Below are 23,130 nucleotides of genomic sequence, written 5' to 3' on the forward strand. Positions count from 1 at the left end.
CCTTTTTTTTAGGAAAGTGGCAAAATGTTTGCAAGTTTTACAATATCCACCTTTAAACAGATCAGGCTCTCGTTATCTTTTATAAATACAGTTAAATTTCTACCCCAGTGTAAAAAGGAACATAAAATTTTACATACATCTTAATGATAACAGGTCCAGTTACAGAACATTAAATGATATAAATTTCCAATTTAATTTATTCTTTCTAGAAGATTTAAAATTACCATGTTAGACAATTTTAGTTTGGAGAACACCAGCTTGGTGAAGTGCTCTTCCAAGCTTTATATCTCAAAATTTGTATACTAGAAGAACATATGTATACTTAATAGACAAAAAACTAATAGTGTCACCATTACACAGCTGTCCTTATATTCAGTAGGTTTAATTTTCACAGTAAAAATTCAGACTCCACAGATATTTATAGGCTTGCAGAGTTTAGCACTACTAGCAAAAATCAAGGATAGCCTTACATCTCTTATACATTTAGGGAACAATGTTAATAATTAGAATTAGTCTAAGTCAAAGCAGAGAGATGAAAATCAGTTTTTTAAATGGCAGTGTTGCCCTTTTATACCAGATGCAATGTATAAAAGATAGCACTTATTGCTTAAACTGAAATGACCTTTCATTTTATAAACTTTTACAGAACATTTAGATAAGGCTCAGACAAACATATTTAGTTTAAATGTGTACACATCTCTAGTCATGTATATTTAGGTTATTCATGAAAATCAAGCCTGATCAAGATCTTCAGTCATGTTTCTCTGACAAATAAAAATCCTAAAAGCAATGGACTTCACATTTTATTGCTTTATAGCTGTCAAGTCTTGTGCAGATTGGCACTCATCAGTGGGAGATTGTTTAACAGGCAGAAGAGGCAGAGCAGGATACCTGGCAAAGCTGACTCATTGTACAAGTTAAACAGCTGTCCAGAAGAGAAGGGATGCCTCTTTCTTAAGCGGTTATTAGTTTTTCCTCTGAGTCACATTATTTGCTCCTAAAGCAATCTTGGTGAGGATGACACTGGCCACTTTCTCAGGGTTCATTTGGCCTAAAGACCTCACCCACTCATAGTAGACCTCCAGCAGAGCAGGTTCTGTTTGCTTTTCCTGGAAGGTACTTGCAAATGAAGCTGTTTTGGGTGAGTATGTTACAAATACATTTAATTTACACCAAAAATTTTATCCCAGGAGAGGACCAGAGAGTCTGGCATATTTTTTTTAAAACTGTGCCTTTAATCTTTTTTCTTCCAGTTTGCACTCAAGGGATTGGAACACGGGTTATTTGACCAGTCTTCCTTATCATGATCATATTGCCATCAACTTTAAGTGAGTTCCCCACTGTCAGCTGTACCCAGAGACTCTCTCTTTATATATCTATGTATCTAGGGCACTGTCTAGTGAAGGACAATAGAGAGATTGTTAGGAACCTCTCTCTTCAGAAATCAGCAGGGCCAAGGCACCAGTGCTTGAATTTATGGGGACTCAGAAGTATTCCCTGCCCAAAAGGACAGATCTTAAAAAGGGGAGGCTATTTTGTCCCCAGATTATAATTTAATAACACTGGAACCCATTGCCCCATTCCTTGTGATTGGCAGCTTTCATCTTCCATTGCCATTAAGATAGGCTAGTTACTCCTCAGACAAGGAGTGTAATGGATCCAATGATAAGGATTTTTTCAAGTGTAAAGGCAACCCCATGAGGTTAAGCATTTCAGTCCCCTCTTTTGTCCTAGATTGCAGGAAAATGGAAATGGCAGTGCACCCAGACGGGGGTTACAAAAACTTCAGACTTAAGGACTAAAAGTCCACAGTCAAATAGAAAGTCATGGGCCAAGCCAACAGCCTTGCTACCTTCCCAACATCTGTACAGCATAGGTTCCAACAATTAGCCTTAATGCTTTTTGATGTCTGTTCAGCCTGGACGCTGATCAATGCCTTTATCCAGAAGCCTAAGTTCCTAAACTAGTATACTCAAGTGGAAAAGCTTTCTGCCAGTTTCCCCCTCACATCACAGGGAGTCCATCTTTTTTCCTCTCATTTAAAACTAATTTTATTTTTTATTTTATCCTCTGCCACCATCCATGGATTTCATTCTTTGAACCCATGTGACAAGAACCCAGAAAGAAAATCAATGAGGTCTATGGCTCACATAGATTTCATTTACCTGCAGAAGCAGAAAACTGAGCCCAGTTCTCAAACCCCAGTTTTTTCCCCATGGGCAAAGAGTGGCTGGAAAGCAGGGTAGAGGCCAGGTTCTCTTTGCCCATTTCTCTAACAAATCAGGCAGCTCTCCTGGGATTTTCTTTTTTCTCCTTTATCCCAGGACTGGTGTCCCTGACCCATAGCAGGATGATCTGCAGCTGCCTGGGGCCAGACTGAGAAGTAGTACTCAGACTCCCAGCACCACGTTGAAAAGAAAAAAAAAATTTTTTTTTAATCCTCTTTTGCTGTCCTGCTATACTAACACATTAGAGGGATCACCTTTTTGCATCCATTTTATTTTTTGCCTATTAAGACTCATTATATATTTGCATACATTCCTGTACATACAGACACTTTCATTTTTTTTAAATCTCTGACAGACCAACTGCCAACTGCAAGATTGTATGATAATTCAGGAAACCCTTCAAACACCAGAAAACATTTTTTTCTTAGACAGGTTTGTACCTATAGGTGACCCATGCAGCCAAGATCTTTCCCAAGAAACAATCTATAGAATCAACACAGTATTGCTTATGTCTTAAGGGGCCAGAAACACATGTAAACAAATGACAGACAAACAGAAAGGATCCCCAAACCATGGAAAACAGACAGGAACGTTTAAAACAGACAAATCAGATAGGGAAAATTCCCCCCAAGTTTCCAACTCCAGCTTAACTATGACCTCTACACCAGTGGTGCCACAGATGTCCCCATGAAAAGGTACCAGATATTCCCACCAAGGGGAAGCAGATGTGTAGAACCAAGGGTCTCGGTATGCACACTGGGGGAGCTTACCAAATGGCCAAGGTGTCGAGACTTTACTGCATTCAGTTTTCTTTTTCTCAAAGTACACCAAGATGGAGCAGTCCTTACAGTGCAGGGAAGGAAGGAGGAGTTCCCTGGAGCAAAAGGGACTTCAGCAACTTCTGGGAGTCCCTCAGCCCCTCCCTTAACTTATGGGAACAGCTCCTCTGGTTTGACCCAAGGCGCACTAACTTTCCAGTAGTCAGCTTTCAAAAGCTCACTTTACATCCTCAGCATGGAAGTGTGGTTACTTGGAGAGCCAGGCCTGTCCAAGAAAGACAGAATGAAGCTGCTTTCAGGACCCACCTGACATACTAAATTTGTTGCCAAAACTTGGATCTTGTCCCCAATGCCAATTCAATAACGAGGACACTGTTTTGAGAAAAAGGAAAAGAAAGTTGTATTTCTTTGCTAGCAAGGGAGAAACACAGGGGACTCCTGTCCCAAAGGCTGTGATTCTGCCCACTAGGAGGGATGGGTGCGGGGTTGGTAAAAGGGCTCTTCAAGGGTTACTTTTCAGGTGTGCTCTGGTAGGGGGTTCCAGGGCACCTCCAGGATGGGTTAGGATTCACTTGTTAATTTGGGAGATAGTCATCTCCCAGATCCTCAGCAGGCATCTTCTTCCTGTGGAGCACACATAGCTCAGGGTAATCTTGTTCCCTGCCTCCAGGTTAGGGAGTGGAAGAGGGAGAAGAAAAAAGGAAAACTTGTTCCTTTAAAAACTAAGCCTCAGAGCTATATTCAAAGGGCAAGTGGACCATGGTTACATGGTGACTATCATTTGACAGTATGGGTCACAGAACTCCACTTCAGGAACATGAATCACCCTCACGTCTGATGTGACATTTCTGTGGAAGTTGGTGAGTACAGGAAGCTACTGAAAACACACAGAGTGGAACTCTATTTTCTACTCAAGCTCTTTATAAACCTAAAAGAGTTATGGACTGTGTGTTTGTGCCTCTCCCCAAATTCCTTTATTAAAGCCTTTAACCTGACTACGATTATAACTGGATGTGGGGCCTCTAAGGAAATAATGAGCCCATAAAGTCCCATGTTTTCAATTCTGCAAATATTTCAACAAAATCAACACAGGTGATTAAAATATGTTGTAAATCATAATGTAGTGTTTATACATGTTACTGCTTTACTCTTAATATCATTATATTATAATTATATTCTTATTGTTATTGTAAGCTCAGTGGGCTCAACAGTGGGACCAAATGTAAGCTTGGCAGGCTCAATGGGCATGGTTAGTGGCCAAATAAAATCAGACAGAAAGTGGCCAGGGCAAGCTTTATTGGAATTTGGCTCTCAGATGAAATTCCCAGACCCCCGGTGTATACCTAGAGAAAATTGCACATGGCCCTGGCTGCCCAGAGTTTTTATAGGCTGGAATGGGAGGGGGTCCTATTGAGTGACAGGTCAGTGGAATTTTCTAGCCCCCTTGCTAGTCCCCTTTGGTGGGCTGGCCTTTGTTCCAGCTGCTCAGCTCTGCCCTCTACAGTCACCTAAATTCCAACCTAACATCCCAACCTTCGTGGTGATATAGGGTGCTGGAGTCTGTCTGGCTACTTCCTGCATGTTAGGGAGCATTGTGGGGAGAAAAAGGTTCAGGTTCTAGGTCGGTGGGGAGGCGGCTATAAGAGTGTAGGAGCATCTGGTTGTAGGTCACCCTGGCAACCTCACTCATGCAGTTCTGGGCAAACCTGAGAAGACAGGGAGCAATTTTTAGCAGAAATCCTATCACAAATAGTCTAGTAAGGATAGGGGTTAGCCAGGTGACAAAAGGGGATTTCAGCCATCCTGGCCAGGGGTCATTGAATTGAAGTTGTTTCAGCCTTTCACTCAGATTTCTGAGAGTTTCAACATTCTTTTTGACTAGTCCAGTTTCATTGATGTAATAGCAGCATTCTTCCCTTAAGAACAGACATGTCCCCCCTTTGTCTGCTGTCAGAAGATGTAGCACTCAGCGGTTCTTGAGCAATAGATGTTATTTGTCTTTGTAAGGATGCCAGGGAGGCAGCAGATGCCTCTACTGCTTCTTGGAGTTGCTGTTCTAGTTTTCGGGTGGCGCTGACTGCATAACCAAGTCCTCCTGCCCCCAACTCAGAGGCCACAAGTGAGGAGGCTAGGGAGAGTCCAACCACCACAGGTAGAAAAATGGCCCATTTTACCCTAGGGATGGGATTTTGAGAAAGCCAGATTAATTCATCCTCACTATATAGTGTCATTTAAGGAACTAAAATAGAGGGCACACAGAAAGCAAAGGGCATATTGGCACCAAATTCTTTTGTCAGAGTGTCATTACACCAGAAAAAGAATCCTGGAGGAGCAAATATTGGAGAAGAGACTTGTATAGTTCAGTTATAAGGCACTAAGTTAGAGGAAGCCTAACAGTAAGCAAAGTTTTCTGAGGAATTGTGATAAAGGGGAACTCCCTCCAAAGGTGAAGAGGGGATTCCTTGAGGTCTTGAGGAAGTGTTAAGGAGGGTACTCATAGAAACAGCTGTTAGGGGGGTCCAGTCCAAACCTGCACAGAGAAAGCAATCTGAAATGTTATTGACTCTGGAGAGATTGAGAAGTTGGAGGCCTTGATTTATCAAAGTAAGCCATGAGGAAGGGTTAGTATGGGGCTGTGTAGCTGCATTGAGCTGGCATTGGATCTCCTTTTCCTGTTCCTGAATGGTTAGGTAAACCCGAGGAATTACCTGATTATAAACTCTCCAGATTCTAAGTGAAGCCACAGGATGGATGGCTGTTGGCCCTGTGTAAACTTTACCATCAACCCCTGAGGCCCATCTTGGGGTCCAGGGGTCTTTGATGTTGATCCTTATTGCATTCCCCCAGTGGGGCTCTGGGAAATGTCTCTTACAGGCATTGTAGGGGCACCCTCCATATATGGCAGGCTCTGTCTTGCAGTATGGCTGGTATTGGTTAAATAGGAAGCAAACCATGCAGGCATAACAAGGGGAAACAGATATAGTTTTTAAATCCTTGAGGTCAAGGGTGATTTCCCAGTCACATCCTGTGGGAGAACAGTCCTTTTCTGCCATGATCTTGGAGAAGGAGGCTCCACCTAACTACCACATTTCCTGAGCATAAAAATGCCACCTGTAGGCTGGGACAGACCTTGAAAGAAATTAATGAGTAGTAACAGTAATAGGGGGCTGGTGAGTGATTTTAAGTTTGGTGGGTCCCAGCACAGTGGAAATCCAGGACTGAGTATCCTGGAGGGGTGCTCCTTTAAGGCGGGATACATGGTACCAAGAAGTTTGGCCACTGTTGGGGTGGTAAGTATAACTGTATGAGGTCCAGTCCAGTGAGGCTGTAGTGATTGAGGATGTAATTCTCAAAGCAAAACTGCATCACCCGGTTGGAGAGGAATGATGGCCAATTCAGTTTGCCATCCAGCTGGAGACGAGGCTGTAGAAGGCGCTGGAAGGTAGCGGCCTGTGTGTTCCCTCAGGAGCTTGTGCAAAAGTGTGAGATAGGGTAGATAAGATGTTAAAGGAGGAAGGGTGATTGGGAAGTTCTGGTTTATTAGGAAAGGGCACCCATAGAGTAGCTCAAAGGGGCTGAGGCCCAAGGGGGCCCTAGGGACTGCCCGGATTCAGGTAAGGGCCAATGGAAGGAGATTGGGCCAAAAAAATTTAAGTTCAACAGCAAGTTTAGTGATATGGTGCCTGAGAATGCTGTTAGCCCTTTCAACCTTACCCGAGGATTGAGGTTGGTAGGTGGTGTGGAGTCTCCAGGTGATGTTGAGGCTTTTGGAGACTAGTTGGACAACCCTGAGAGGTGAAGGCTGGACTGTTGTCTGACTGGATGGATGCAGGAAGTCCAAATCTGGAAACAATCTGCTCAGTGAGGATGGAGGCAATGGTGTCTGCAGTTTCCTTGGGGATGGGTGTCCGGAGCCGGCAGGTCACGCGCCCTGGCTCATGGTCACACGCCTTGGCTCATGGTCAGGCGCTTTGACTCATGGTCACGCCCCCTGCCACGCCTCATGCTGAGCTAAGATGGCGCCTGCCAGATGTTGGTGGGGCGTGCCATTACCTGTTTACACACCTGTCAGACTATACCAGGTGCATCACACTAGATTACGTGGTGCTTCATGATTGGACAATTATACTTCCTTATTGGAGTTCTGGCACGAGACTAGTCTTGCCTTCGCGCACTTTACTCTGATTGGTTTCTGTACTTTATATTAACTGTGTTTATTTCTCTAATAAAGGAGACTTGATCAGGCTTTTGTCTTGTCTCCATTTCTCATGTCTCTTGTCTCTTTCAATCCCAGCACCCCCCCTCCAGGTACCCGTTGATGTCCTGCGGGCCGGGGCAGATGGGGAAGGCTTCTATCCAGCCTTAAAAAGTATCAACCAGGGTAAGTAAATAATGGAGCTTTTGTGTCTGGGTATGTGAGTGAAGTCAATTTGCCAGTCTTCCCTGGCTGATGACCTCTCAAATGATGTGTTGGGATTTGGGGTTTGATGCCAACTTGTGAGGATACTGTGGAGCAGACTGAGCAAGTGGAGTGGATCTGCTCCAGAATGGCTCTCATTCCTGGAAAGTAAAAGAGGGGCTGGAGAAATTGCAGGAGAGGCTTGGAGCCAATATGAAGAGAGTTATGAAGGTCCACCAATAAGCTGGAAGCTTGCTGCTTGGGAAGGGCGATCTGGTCTCCCAGGAAAATCCAGCCATCCTCCCCGAGATGGATGCCCCAGGTCATTAGGTCCTCCTGTTCCTGTGGAGAATAGTTAGGTTTAATTGTAATGGATAGAAATAAAATTGGGGCTGTTGAGGATTTTGTTGCTAGCTCCCATGCTACAGAGTCCGCCTTGTTATTACCCATGGTTACAGGGTCTGAAGATCTTTGGTGCCCTCTGCAGTGTATGATGGCAACTTGTCTGGGCAGCTGAAGTGCCTCCAAGAGTTTAGAAATTAGGGAGGTGTTGACCACTGGTGACCCCTTCATGGTGAGAAATCTGTGTTCCTTCCAAATAGCTGAATGTGAGTGTGCAAGCAAGAAGGCATATTTGGAGTCTGTGTAGATGTTGACCTGTTTACCTTTGGATAAAACTAGAGCTCTAATCAGAGCAAAGAGTTCAGCCTTTTGGGAAGTGGTCCCTTCTGGAAGGCAATTGGTTTTCAGGACTGAGGCGGTGGTGACAACTGCATAGGTGGCTTTACGGCGTCCATCTGTACACAGCACATAACTGCCATCTACAAAAATGGTTAGGTCAGGTGAGGGGAGTGGGTAATCAAAGAGGTCTTCACAAGTGAACATAGGGCTTCTAGGACCTGTGTACAAGAATGACTGATGGTTGAGGGAGGAGGGGACAGTGGGAGAAGTGTAGCAGGGTTGAAGGAAGAAGAACAGAGAGTAATGGTGGGGTTTTCTATAAAAAGAAGATGGAATTCTTGAATCCGTGATGGGCTCAGGAGTGGAAGGGATTTATGGCCTAAGAGGTCCTGCAATCAATGAGTTGAAAACACAGTTATTGGGTGGAGTAGGGTGAGTTTTAGAGCTTTCTTAGTTAACTCAGCTGCTGCTGCGAGTGCTCGGAGACATGGTAGCCTCCCACGAACCATGGAATCAAGCTACTTGGAGAGATATGCTACTGGTCTATAAGAAGGTCTAGTTGGTTGTGTGGGGAGGCCAATGGCAACACCCTGTTTTTCATCTGTGAAGAGGTGGAAAGGACGGTTAGGGTTGAGGAGAGAGCAGGGAAGGATGTGAGGGCATCCCTGAGCTTGTAAAAAGAGTTAGCTATCATCTCGGGGGAGGTAAGGGGTCCATGTGGAGTCTCCTTTGCTGCCTGATATAGGAGTTTGGCAAGGAGTGCAAAATTAGGGACCCAGTGTCTGAAAAAAACAGCCAAACCCAGGAAGGAGAGAATGCAATCTGCCATTTCTGGTGGCTGTAAGTCATGCAGGGCTTGGTTTCTGTCTGTTGTGAGACTCTTAGAGGTAGAATTGAGGAGTATGCTCAAATATGTGACTGTAGGGGCAGTGAGCTGGGCTTTGGCTGGAGAGACTTGATAGCCTCAAGACCCCAGAAAGTTAAGAAGCTGGGCAGTGTGAGTCTGGGAGGCCTTGAGGGATGGGCTGCATAGGAGGAAGTCATCCACTTATTGCCGAAGTGTGCTACCTTCCTTCCAAGTCACAAGTAGCCAAATCCTTAGCTAAGGCTTGCCCAAAAAGGTGAGGACTGTCCCAGAAGCCTTGGGGTAAAACTGTCCATGTCAGCTGTTGACACCTAAAGGATGTAGGATCCTCCCATGTGAAGGCAAAGAGGTGATAGGAGAAAGGGTGAAGGGGAACTGTAAAGAATGCATCTTTGGGGCTGGGGAGATAGCTCAGTCGGTAGAGTGCTTGCCTTGCAAGCCCAAAGCCCTGGGTTCAATCCCCAGCATGCAAAAAAAAAAAAAAAAAAGAATGCATCTTTGAGATCCAGGACTGTGAAGTGGGTGGTAGAAGGGGGTATGTGGGAAAGAAGGGTGTAAGGGTTTGGAACCACTGGGTGGATGGGAATAACTGCCTCATTAATTAGATGGAGATCCTGGACCAAGTGATAGGTTCCTGAGGGTTTATGTACTGGCAGTATGGGGGTGTTAAAAAGGGAGTCAGTAGGGATAAGGGCTCCCTGAGTAAGCAACTGGTCTTTAATGGGTTCAAGTCCTTCCCTTTGAGTACGGGAAATTGGAAGCTGGGGATGTGAAGGAAACTTAGCTTGAGGTTTCAGTTGGATAAGGACTGGCTGGTGGTGGGAGGCTATGACTGGCTTGGAAGTATCCCAGACTTGGGGGTTGACTAGGTCTGGGGGCAACAGTAGAGTAGGGGGTGTGGGGTTGCTAGAGAATGTATGAAACAGAGGTAGAAGAAGGTGAGCACTAGCAGTGTGCCTGGGAAGGAGCTGTAGGGTGGATCCTAGGAGTTGGAGAATATCTCTTCCTAGGAGGGGAACTAGATAGGAGGGAATAAGTAGGAATGAGTGTGTAAAAGGATGTCCCTCCAGGGCACAGGCTAATTTAGTTGCTCTGCTTGGAAAGGAGGGTTTTCCATCAATTCCCATAACCAAAACCTGGGAAGAAAATAAAGGCCCAGAGTGGGCAGGCAAGACAGAATAGGTAGCCCCCATGTCCGCAAGGAAAATTATGGACTTACCTGCTACCTGGAGCATAACCCTGGGCTCGGCTAAGGTTATAGGGGTCCTCGAGTCCAGGCTCCTTCAGTCTTCTGTGAATCCCAAAATCTCATGGGAAGGGACCGCCTGGCTGGCCACACCTCTGCATAGAGATGCTGGGGAGGGACTGGTCATAGGGCAGTCACATTTCCGGTGTCCTGCTTGTTTGCAGGCAGAATATGGCCTGGTGGGGGGCCGTGGGTTTGGACATTGATGAGCCCAGTGACCTTCGCGTCCACACATGAAGCAGGCCCCTGGCGGAGAGGATTTCTGGCTCCCCTTTGAAGTTCTCACTGGAGCCACTGGTCACAGGGCAGCTACCAAGGCTTGGGATCGGAATGTCACCTTTTTCTGTAAACAAGCCTGCCTGGCCAATTTGGTGGATTCCTCTCAGGCATTATAGACCTTACAGGCCATTTTTACCAGATCTCGGATAGGGGTTTGAGGGCCCTCCTCAGCTCATTTGAGCTTTTTTTCTTATATCAGGGACTGATTGAGAAATGAAGTGGGTTGCTAGAGGGAGATTCAGGGTCCAGTTTAGTGTATCTAGTAAGGGCCTCTGCAAGGCAGTTAAGAAACAGAGCTGGATTCTCATCTGTATTCTGAGTAATTTCCCTCAGTTTACCAAAATTTACCACCTTATTGGAGACTGCTTGCATGCCTGCTATGAGGTATTGGACCATGCAAGCACAGTAACGGTGGCCTTGCTGGCCTTCCTAATAGCTCCAGTTTGGTTCAGTTAATGGAACTGCTGCTGCCCCCGTGGGTAAAGTTATGTCCATTAAATGGGCTTGGTCAGCGTGGTCCTGTGCTGCCTGTTGGATACAGGTTTGCTCCTCTGGTGTGAGAGTAGAAGAAAGAATAACATGAACATCATGCCAGGCGAGACTATAAGTTTGGGAAAGATATTTAAATTCCTTAATATAAGTAGAGGAATCCACAGAGAAAGACCCTAAACATTTCTCAATTTGGGAGAGGTCTTGGAGCAAAAATGGGACATGAACACATACAATGCCTTCTGTACCAGCTACTTCTGGGAGAGGGCAAAGAAGTTTTGGGTCAGATGGGAAAGGTTCTGATAAGATTGAGCGTGTGTGCTGACAGGGGAGGAGGGAATGGAGTGGGTAGAGGAACATTCTGGAGAAGGAGAAGGAGGGGAAATGGGAGGGCTCTGGGGAGTAAGAGGAGGTGCGCCAAGGCCAAGGGAGGAAGGGGTGGGCTTTCCATCAGAGGAGGAGAGGAGGAGGAAGGAGTTTGACCAGGAGGGCGAGTGGGTGGAGCTGAAAGCATTTCAGGTGGATCCGAAAATGTGGATGCAGAATCAGGAGAACATGAGGGGGAGACTTAGGATCCTCCCTGGCGAGAAGGACTTGGGTGGTAGAACAGGAGGAAAGAAAATTGGGGCAAGTGGACAAGGTCCAAAAAACTTGCAAATAAATAAGATCTTGCCATTTTTCTGCCTTGCAACAATAGTCCCGCAAGTCAGTGAGAATTTGTAAGTCAAGAGTGCCCTCTGGTGGCCATATTGAGTTATTATCTAGAATATACTGAGGCCAGGCCACGGTTGAATAAAAAACTAGCTGCTTACAGCTTAAGTCTCTGGGAAGTCCCAGTTTAGTAAAATTACGGTGGAGACAGCCCAAAGGACTTTTGGGGTCCAATGAGCTCCTGGTATTTCCCATTAGCCATCCAATTTTACCCAGATAGATGTACAGAAACCAGAAGAAGCGTCCCGGTTCTGGCTTGTGTACATCAGGAAAACAGCAGGCAAGTCAAAAGCTGAGACATGTCTCAACTCTTCGGGGCCCAAGACAAAACAAACACGGAGGCTAACTGGAGGCCCAGACGTCTCTGTGGCGACCAGAGCTGGATGGGCGGAGGGAGTCTGTGGCGCAGGCAACAGAACATACTCCCGGCAGAACGGAGGGAAATTGGAATGGCAAATGGAAAAAAAAAAAAAAAACAGGGAACTTACCCTGAAGCTGGATAAAGAGAAGCGGGATGGAGCAGAACGGTGCAGAGTTGGGTGGAACAGAACGGAATCTCCTGGTTCTTCTGAGGAGGGGTTGGGTCTCAACCCCAAGGTGGGGAAGCCCAAAAAAATAAAATAAAATAAAAAACCCTCCTGGGTTTCGGCACCAAAAGTAAGCTCAGCAGACTCAGCAGCGGGACCAAATGTAAGCTTGGCGGGCTCGGTGGGCACAGTTAGCTGCCAAATAAAATCAGACAGAAAGTGGCCAGAGCAAGCTTTATTGGAATTTGGCTCTTGGGCAAAATTCCCAGACCCCCCAGGGGTATAGGGACCCAGAGAAAATCACATGTGGCCCTGGCTGCCCAGGGTTTTTATAGGCTGGGATGGGAGGGGGTCCTGTTGAGTGACAGGTCAGTGGAATTTTCTAGCCCCCTTGCTGGTCCCCTTTGGTGGATGGGCCTTTGTTCCAGCTGCTCAGCTCTGCCCTCTATAGTCACCTAAATTCCGACCTATTATATACCATATTTAAGTTTTCCTAGGTGCTGCTCATAGAGGACAATGGGACAAAGTGAGTGCTAAGGTTAATTGAGATCATAAGGGTGGCACTATGATCCAAAATGATTACTGTTGGAACAGTGGACACTTTATACTTTGAACACAGCCCTTGCTGCTCTGCCACTGCACCTGATTTTTAAAATGGCCATGCTTCTTTCTCTTCCTCTCTCCCTGCTGCTCCTTAATCTGCCCTACCCAATCTCAGGGGTAACAGGATTACTTTTCTTCCCCATCCTAGGCACAGTTATCTGCCCTTGGGTACACACCCACTATAGGAATGAAGTAATCCAGATTTTGGTGATGGTTTCAGAAGATCTCAGAAATGACTATTTCCCCAATTAACAAGTGAATTACCACCCCAGACAGAGAACACATGTGGAATGGAACCTTTGAATCACCTCTATAAAAGCGCCCCTGTTCCTGCTGATGGGAAGAATCACAGCCTCTGGAACAGAAGTCCCCTGTGTTTCTCCTTTGCTAGCAAAGCAATAAATCTTCTTCCCCTTTCTCAAAATCATGTTCTCACTATTGAACTGACATTAGGGACAAGGAAAAGATTTCAGCAACAGTGTCCCAAAAAGAAAAAAAAATGGTGAAGAGCTCCTCTCTCTCTCTCTCCCTCTACCCCACCCTCTCTCTCTCCTTCCTTCCCTTCATGCACATAAAATGCTATGCCTATAAGAAATAATGAAATTCTGTCATTTAGGTAACATGGATGGAACTGGAGGACATTATATTCATTGAAGTAAGTCTGACACAGACAAGTACCATTTGTTTTTACTCTGGAAGTTAAAACAGTTGACCACATAGAAGTGGGGAGTACAGGACCCTGGGGCCAGGAAGTAGAGGGGAAGGGAGAACATGAGAGAATGAATAAGGGCTTCAAAACTGTGGGGAGGGCGGTGGAGTGGTTAATTCTGACGTTACATAGCAAAATAGAGTGGCTCTCGTCTACACCAATTACTTACACATTCCAGAATAATGAGAGGAGGAAAGTCAGAACTTCCCAGCACATGGAAATGATCACTTAAGGATATAGAAATACTAGTCACTGAGCATTTGATGGTTTATATTTGATCATTTGATAGTATTGCAGTGGGCTCCTCCTTCCTTCTGTCTGCCAATCTGAAGTCTAAACAGAATTTCCACCTAGATGGTTCAATGGTGAGCAGCATTTATTGTGCCATCAACTAACACAAAACAGGTCAATTAACTATCAGAAGAGTAACCTGTCTGTCTGAAAAGAAAATGCAGGAGCTGATCCAAGGAAGTCAAGGTCGATTCAAGGTTCTGAAGAAGACTGGCACCCTTGCTGATGGAGACCCCGCCCATCCTGCAGCCTCGCTGTCTCCTTTCCCTCCTGCTTTGAGGAGTGAGCCCCTTTATTTTCCTCCAGGCTGCCTTTGAATATACTTGATTCCTCCTACCAACACCTTTCTTGCATATACTGGTACCTGAGTGACGGGAAGCCTGAACATTCATTTCCAGTACACTTTATGCATATATTGAATTGGAGTATCTGATTTGATCATCACATACTGTATATACATATCGAATTAATACACTCTTCTCAATAAATATGTACAATTATTATGTGCAAATTAAAATTTTTGAATTAAAAAAAAGACCCTGAGAGCACACAGGAGAAGGTGGCTGTCTGCAAACCAGGAATAGAGCCCTCACCAGAAACTGAACAGATGGACGCCTTGATCCAAGGCCTCTCCCCTTCTCCAGAACTGTGAGAAGATACATGTGTATTGTTGAACCACCCAGTCTATGTGTTTTGTTCTGGCAGCCCAAGCTGACTCATAAAGTGTCTTCATAATGTTATCCAGAATGAGGAAAGACTCGAGTGGACTAAAGCAGTGGTCAGTTAGGAAGCAGCAGCCATTCCTTTGGGCCAGGCTAGGTTATGGGGAAAATCCCAAATAAACCCTCAAGCTCCACTTGCTCTTAGTTGACTTAAAAATCACTAATTTGGGGTTTCACAGAGCTGGACAGTACATTATTAGTCTCCCACTAGGTTTTCTGTAGGTAACAAATCTGACATGTGTGTTTTTGATAATAATGGTCATCTACGTTACTGTTCAGTGCTTGAAGGCTGCTTTTGTTGAAAACACTGACTCTGGTAAGCTGTTTCTTTCATCATTCATAGAAAATCAAACTTCCTGAAAGTCCTAGTCAAGTACCTAGACATCTAATGATGTCTCTTTTGCTTTTAGCAGTTGGTCAGCTTTGATAAGCCCACCATAAAAGTTGATGCCTCACTTCTTTTGTGCAATTTGAATAAAAAGCTTCAACTTCAAATCTTTTGGAGACTCACTTCTTTTGTGCAATTCGAATAAAAAGCTTCAACTTCAAATCTTTGAGTGTCCCTTACAAGAGCAGAAGTGATTCTGAGGGAGGAGGAAGTGGTGCCAGCTTGTACAAGGCCCTGGCTCCACCCCAGTACCAAAATAAAAGTATAGATAAACAGAAACATACTTCTAAATAATGTTGAAGTACCGCAAAAGAAGACAAGGGAAATAAAATAGGGATATATACAGATCATGTCACAGGGGTTCACTTTATGCTTTGACCCTATTATTTAAACGCTTACATGCTTTTTTCTTTTTCCCAACCTTCTCCTCCCTGATCTCTCCTCTCTAATCTCATTTCTCTGAATCACCTCTTTAAAAACCCCTGCTCCCCTTGACAGGCAGAATCACAGCCTTTGGGTCCAGGATCTCTTGTGTTTCTCATTTGCTAGCAGAGCAATAAAACTTCTTTTTCCTTGTTCTTAAAACCTTGTCTTCATTATTGGATTAGCACTGGGGATGAGGACCAAGCTTTTTAGTTACAATCAAACAGAAAACAAAAATATTTTGATAGACTTAAGCCGTACCATATTAATAATTGAATTAAATGTAAGTGGTCTACCTAAACTAATTACAGGCAAGGATTAACAGGTAATTTTTAAAAGCATGCTATGTATAAAAATTCACTTCAAATACAATGATATATTAGGTGGATAAAATAAAGTCAAAGGAAGTAATAATATGTAAAAATAAAAAATAATAAACCACTGAAATAAAAAGCAACATGGATAAATCTTAAAAACATGCTGAACTAAGGAGCAGGACCGTGGCATGTCTGAACCACACCTTATTTATCCATTCACCAGCTGAAGGGCATTTCGTCAATATGGCCCTGTGTCTCCCTGCCCCCCAACCTCACCCCTCCTCCCCCTGCCTTCTAGTTTCTCCCCCCTCCTAATTTCCATTTCCTGTCTTTTCTGCTATCTCCCCACCTGCCCCTCCTCCCGACATCTGCCTGCTCTTCTCTGCTACCCGCCTCCCTCCAGCTCTTCCAATCTCTCCCAGTTTCATTTTCTGCTTGCTAGGAGGTGACCCCTGAGACCATGCAGGAAAGGTTAGAGGTGAAATGATTAGATTATGAGGGCTGTGACTTAATCAATGTATTGGTCCATTTGATGGATCAATAACTTGAAAGGGTACTAGGTGTAACTGTAGGCGGGTGGGGTGCAGCCGGAGAAAGCCAGTTGCTGAGGTGTTCCTTTGGGGATTCGATCTCCCTCCCCTGGCTTCTTCCTCCCTTGCTCTCTCTGCTCCCCCTGCCTTGACTGGCGCAGCTTTCCTCCACCAGGTGCTTCTGCCATGACCTTCTGCCTCCCCTCATGCCCAGAGTAATGGGCTCCCCAAGTCCTGCAGCTGCCATCGTCCCCTTGGAGAACTTTCATCAGGCCTTCGAAGGCAGGACTAAGCTGTGCCTGCCTGAGAGGTCCAGGGAGGGTGTCATGGGTTAGGCTTCTGTTCCTTCTGGTGCCCAGTAATGACCATGAGATTCCCTTCTGGAGAAGGACAACCTCATGTGCCAACCAGGGACATGAGGCAAGTCTGTCCCATATTGTGACAATGTTCACTTTGTGCTTGAACATAGTAGCCCTTGCAACTTATTTGTAAAACAGACACATTTATTTCCCTGCCTCTCTCCCTGTTTCTCCCTATCTCCCCACCTCCCTAACCTCGGGAAAACAGGTTTACCTTTCTTCCCCATCCTAGGCAGAGTTATCTGTCCCGAAGCACACACCCTCACAATAATGAAGTAATTCAGACTTTGGGGATGGCACCAGAAGATCTCAGAAATGACTCTCTCCCCAATTAACAAGCCAATTACAAGTCAACTCCAACTCCAACAGAGAGCCTTTGAATCACCTCTTTAAAAACTCCCTGTTCCTGGTGATGGGCAGAATCAGAGCCTCTGGACAGGAGTCCCTTGTGTTTCTACTTTGATAGCAACACAATACATCTTTTTCCTTTTTCTCAAAAAGAAGAAAAGATTATTGAAATGGCATTGGGACAAGGACCAAGCTGTCTATAACAGTATTAACAGCTGACGTCTGCAGGGCCCAGTGATCATAGGAACTGCCCCGCAAATTTCCCCAAGTCCCCTTTTTGGGGTCAGCGGGTAGCCCTCACACTGCCTGGGGCTGAGAAAGGCCATATGAGGGCGACCTGCTGTGTCTGGGCTGCCAGCAGTGCGGCCCTCCCAGCCTTGGAGACCCAGATCCAACCCAGTGACCTCGGGGTCAGTCCTCAGGTGCCATCTGGTAGTCACTTTCATATCGTTTCCTCACGTATCATTGGCAAAGGGGGCCTGGAATGGGACCCAACAGCGGTGTACCAAGCAGAGTTCCAGCATGGCCGCAGTGACAGCAGGATCATGCCGGCGTTGGTCCCGCACTGCCCTGGGAGCAATTCATGGCCTTGGCACCTGCAAATACCTGGACGAGCAGACTTCCAGGCCACTTGGGAGGGTGCTCTGAGCTAACTATGGTCTGGATCAGGAGCTCCCTCTCTCAAAATAAATCCACATTTGGATGCAAAATAAATAAAAGTCACATCACTCTTCCTCTTCCTGATTATTTGTCCTTTCTGCAAGGAAACTATCCAGTTTCTAGCCTTTCTCGAGGATTCGAGCAGGAGTTAAGATTTCAGTTGATCATAGAGTTTGGTGCCCACAGCCACCACAGGGACAGATATGAGGATTTAATGCATTCAGTCCCAAATTTTCAATCTCTAGATTATTTCAGTTAACATTGGTGCATTAAAATAGATTGGAAATAATCTAGAGTTTACCTATTACATTAATGTTATATTATTATAATAATTATATTTCTGTCATGGCATAATTGCATTATATGTGCCACATATAAGTTTTTATAGGTGTTCCACAACAGGAGCAAAGAGACAAAATTTAATTAGTAAAATAGACCCCCTACTAGCCCTTCTCTTAGTGGTTATCCCTCTGTATCCCTGAAGGATTGGTTCTGGTACCTGATAGATACCAAAATCTGTGGGTGCTCAAATTCAAGTTCTGCTGTAGTATCTCTATATGACCTACACAATCTTCCCTTATATTTTAAGGCTAGGTTTCTTACAATGCCCAACACAACATAAACATCAAATAAATAGCTGTTATGCTATAGTATTTTGAGAATTGCAATCAGAAAAAGTCTCGTGTTCAGTGCAGTTTCTTCCCCAGTCTTTTCTATTGCTGTTGGTGGCATGAGGATGCAGAATTTGAGGATAAGCACAATGGAAAAAATACTTAAGTGCCCAATGTGTGTCAGATATGTATAAAGAACAGGGACATGTGGCAAGAAGGGAAAACAAGGTTCCTGCTCTTATAGGAGACCTTCTTACCTGTGGGAGGCAGAAAACGAGGTATGTAAACACACCGATAAGTTCATGACTTACATACCTTGATTATAGGGGTGTCCACCACAGGATTCCTGGACCACACAAGTTCTGTCCCCTCTAGTGTCCCTTTGAGCACTCACCTGTTGCTGTGCCGGCTGCACAGATGTGGGGACATGTTCTATGACCCCCTCCTTGAGAAACAATATTTAAATTTATCATATTTAGTTATAAAAAAACTAGGAAGTCACAGGACATTTTGGAGAATCAGTGAAGGGCAATTCCCTAGGTTAAGAACGAAGTGGGAGGGGCAGAGGATGACATTTGTTTAATCCAGCAAAGAAATTGCAGTGTTCTCAGGGCAAATTCCTGTCCTGTGTGAAATGGAATGTGTGGAAGTCTCCTTGAAAATGACTTTGGAAATATGGGTTGACAAGCAATTTTGTCATTTGAACAATGACTAACAAAAGCAGGGACAAGGCCTGAGAGCTCCTGCCTGGTGAGAGACAACATTCCTTGCCTGCCCACTGAAGTCCACGTTTCCGACGTGACGGGTCTGCGGTCAGCACCATGGACAGAGCCCTGTTCATTCCTGTTCCGTGGCATCCCCCTGCCTTAGCCTCCTGAGCTAATGGGATTACCCTGGGAGCAGGGTGTTGTGGCCACACCTGTAATCCCATTAGCTCAGGAGGCTAAGGCAGGAGGATCACAGGTCCTAAGCAACTTAGTGAGAACCTGTCTCAAAAGAAAAAGGCTAGGGATGTTGCTCAGTGGTTAGGCACTCCTGGGTTCAATTGCTGGTACCCCTCCCCCCAAGGAAAAAGAAAGAAAGAAAAGAAGCCAAGGAGGCTGATCTGAAAATGGCAGACCCCTGCCCAGCAGTCTGGGGAATGGTCCCAGGTCGTAAATAGAGGAGCAGCTCAGCAACCCCTGTCCTTAGCAGTAAGGGCGGTGTTCACCTAGCCACCTGCTGTACCCTGCACTGACCACACACAAAAACTCATCTGAAGACTAAGAGCCCTGATAGATGTTCATTCCTTCTCCTGGGTCACTGTTAGTTCATCTTTGCCATTTTCAGATCTAAGTCATAATCCTAGAAGTGCCAGCTGGTATTTTGATGCATTACAACTGGTTTATTTAACAATCCATGAAGGAAGTGTCATTATAGGCAATAAACAGAAATAGTCTCAACTCATCCAGTTTAAAGGCAAGAGGTCATATTGGGTTTTTTCTGAGTCCAGCCTTACAGTTATTCATAAAGCCCCAGGTCCCCCCATGATCAACCTTTGTGATCATAAATCACACTGACTTGATTAGGGCTCCTCTGCTCTACAGAGCAGCTGGGACTTTGGAGGTAATTTCCAAATACAGATTCATGTAGTTAGTATGGAAATGAAAACAATGTATCCTCTGGTCTCTCTGAACCCTGCACAGCAGAGACCCAACAGAGGCGTAATGCTGGGGACTGCATCTCCCCAGGCAGGAGGGTCCGCCCACAGCCATGAGCTCAGTACCCTGCAGAAGAGCATGGCACCTCTGGCATTTGCATGGGAGATCATCTGACCACACACCCAACACCCGATGACCAAGGGTCAGTTTGTAGACTGGGAAAGCGACAGGTTCCTTGAAATTTTCCTATTCCACCCTTCAGAACCCCAGAGGGCTCATGCTAAAATGACTCACCAGAAATGCAGTAACCTCTCCCAGAGCTCACATCTACCCAAAATGCAAGCACGGTGCTCCCAGCGAGCCTGCATGCGGCTGGCGAGGGATCACAGGAAGTGCTGCTTCCGGGTCCATCTTCAGTTTCACAAATGCATTTTCCACATTCTTTTCTTCTCCAGCCACCTCTTCCTTCATCCTTTCTCTCTCTCTTTCTCCGTCTTCCCTGAGATTCCACTGGCGGTTGCTTTGGATTGTTGATTTACGTTAGTTACTAAGTCTTTGTCATCTGCAACAAACACTTGGGATGGGTTTTCATTTTTCCAGACACGTGATGCTGGTAGAGACTCGTGTTGAAATTCAACTGCTGTTTTGGGGGCATCAGGAGGTGCGTTTTTTAAGTGGTGAGTGGATGATTAAGAGGGATTAATGTATGTGTCAACCAGTGCAGTGGCCCTTGACTGTAATCCCAGGGATTTGGGAGGCTGAGGCAGGAAGATTGCAATTCGAGGCCAGCCCAGAAAACTTAGTGAGATCTGTCTCAAAATAAAAATAAAAAGGGCCGGGGATGCTGCTCAATGGTAGAGCACCCCTGGGTTCAATCCCTAGTGCTGCAGAGAGGATGTGGGGGAGGGGTTGCTCTCTATTCTGCAGGAGTGCATCCTTGCTGTTGCAGGTCTGGATTAGTTAATAAGAGCTGGCTGCTATACAGCAAGGCTGCTCCTCAGGTCTTGCCTCTTTCACTCCTGTCAGAGTGCCCTTCCGCTTTCCAATTAGTAGAAGTCACATGAGGTTCCACCAGAAGCTGCACAGATGCTAAGACCAGACTCTTCAATAAACCTCTATTCTTCATAAAACACCCAGTGTCAGGTATTCTGTTATAGCAACAGAGAATTGTCAAAAACTTGAAATAGAAAAGAACCAAAGTAATGCCATTTTGTTGTGACCTGACTCCATTGTATGCTTACTTATAGTCTTTTCCTTTCAGCCTCCTGAAACTGTATTCATGTAGGACCTTCACACGTCCCTGACTATGGCCTTGATGTATAACAAAATGACTCTGAAATGTGTCATGAGAACAATTCTCTCATGTAGTCAAAACATCTGTCTCCACAGGGTCTTTCTGGCCTACATGTGCCTCAACTGTCCTTGTGTGTTTTGCCTTTATAATCTCTGTCCTTCCAAGTTTCAGGTGCCGGGAGTTCTTTGAGGCATTAGCCTGCTCCTAGCCGCCACCTGCCTTGCATGCTCATTAAAGAACACTTTCTTCCTTTCATGTTGGACCAGCATGCGGGGTGGTTTGTAATTCTCATGCACTCCATAACATTTGGAGACCCCAGTGAGATTGGAATTGCAAGGCCACCACACACCCTGGGATTCAGCTTTGCTCAGGACTTTCCCGATCAGAGACGAAGGTGACAGGGAGGTGCCCCCGGATGAAACCTCAGGGCCCCATACCTCCCACTGAGTCTGGGAAGGTCTAGAGTGACTGCTGCATTCCTGGACACCAAAAGGATCAGGTCCTTCCAACCATCCTGAGGGGGAAGTCAGCTCTGGTTCTGGGTTGGGAAGGGAGCTCCTGATGAGGAAACTTCCCCAGTCCTCCCATGTTCTACTGGGATGCCAATAGTGGAGGATTTTGGTTTTCTGACTCCCTTGGGAAATTTGTCTTTGGTTTTGTTTTGCCTGGCTGCTTGCTGCTGGATTTGTCTGACTGCACAACTGCTGTATTGTTGCATGAATGACTGAATATGTTCTGAGTGGATACTTTGCTTAAAAATGTCTCCTTGTGGGCTGGGGAGATAGCTCAGCTGGTAGAGTGCTTGCCTCACAAGCACAAGGCCCTGAGTTCTATCCCCAGTACCGCAAAAAAAAAAAAAAAAAAATCTCCTTGTCAATGTCTTTGTCCTGTCTGGTCTCTATCTCTCTGTTATTTGTTCTGAGGAAAGGAGAGCTGGACTGTCCACAGAGCTCACTTTGGTTTAGTGGCCACAGGAAGCCAACCTGGGGTACTCCCTGCCGGGAGCCGTCTCCTGCCCTTCTCTCCTACACCACGTGAGTGGGGCAGACCTCTTTCTGGGGTTATATTGACAGTTCCAGTAAACTCCTCCTCTAAGTCTTGTCTTTTCCTGGGCATGTCAATTCTGTCCTCTGAGTTTGTGTGTTATTTGTCCCATCCCTTGTCTGTAGATGTCCCAAATGTCCCTCTTTCCCCTGGCCGCTGGTGCCTTAGGCACAGGCGGCTGCTGGGATGGGAGATTTCCAGCCCCTGGATCTGCCCCCTCTGGCTCGGAGCACTGCCCACTGTCTCATGCTGGGGGTCTGGAGTTTGGGGCACCACATGGGGCCCCAGGGGGTTGGCACCAAAGGGGTTCCCCTGCGACCTCCCTAGCCTGCCAGCTCAGGGGGTGCAGCGCTGCTGACCACCAAGGGCCAAGCACCCTGGGCACTAGGGGTGTCGAAGCTGTGGCTGCTCCTCCGCAGGAAGCATCTGGCCTGGCAACAGGGCTAAGGGCAGAGTCCCAGGCACTGAGCCAGCCAGGACAAGTGGTCGGGGACAAATGCTCCAAACACCACCCACCTGGGCTATAAAAAAATGGCCAGAGATCCTGGCCTCTGCCCTGCCTTCCAGCCCCTTTTGCCCCTGGTGAGTGGAGGCTGCTGGTCACACAGGATGTGGCACTAGGTTCCAGCACTGTTAGTTAATGACCTGGGGACAGGAATAGTCTCCCCTTTTAAGATCTGACAGGACTCCCCATCTGACCAGGGGATATTCATCAAAATATGCTCCACCTACCTGAGATAAGGCTCTCCCTCCCACCTTACTCCATGTTGAAATGGCTCTAAAGTAGGCGAGACTTCAGCTTATTTAAAGTTGGGTTCAAAGAGTTGATTTTTGGTATTAAGATTACCATGATCTCAAACAAGAGATATAATGTATAAGTAAAGGATCAAGATCATAAAATTTATTTTTCTTCGTTCATAGCTATTACACAAACTGAATGTTTTTGCTCTGTTACTTTCATTTTATATTTTCCTTGCAAACTTTTAA

The sequence above is a fragment of the Sciurus vulgaris genome, assembly GCF_902686455.1.
Source record: "Sciurus vulgaris genome assembly, chromosome: 17".
Classification (NCBI taxonomy): Eukaryota; Metazoa; Chordata; class Mammalia; order Rodentia; family Sciuridae; genus Sciurus; species Sciurus vulgaris.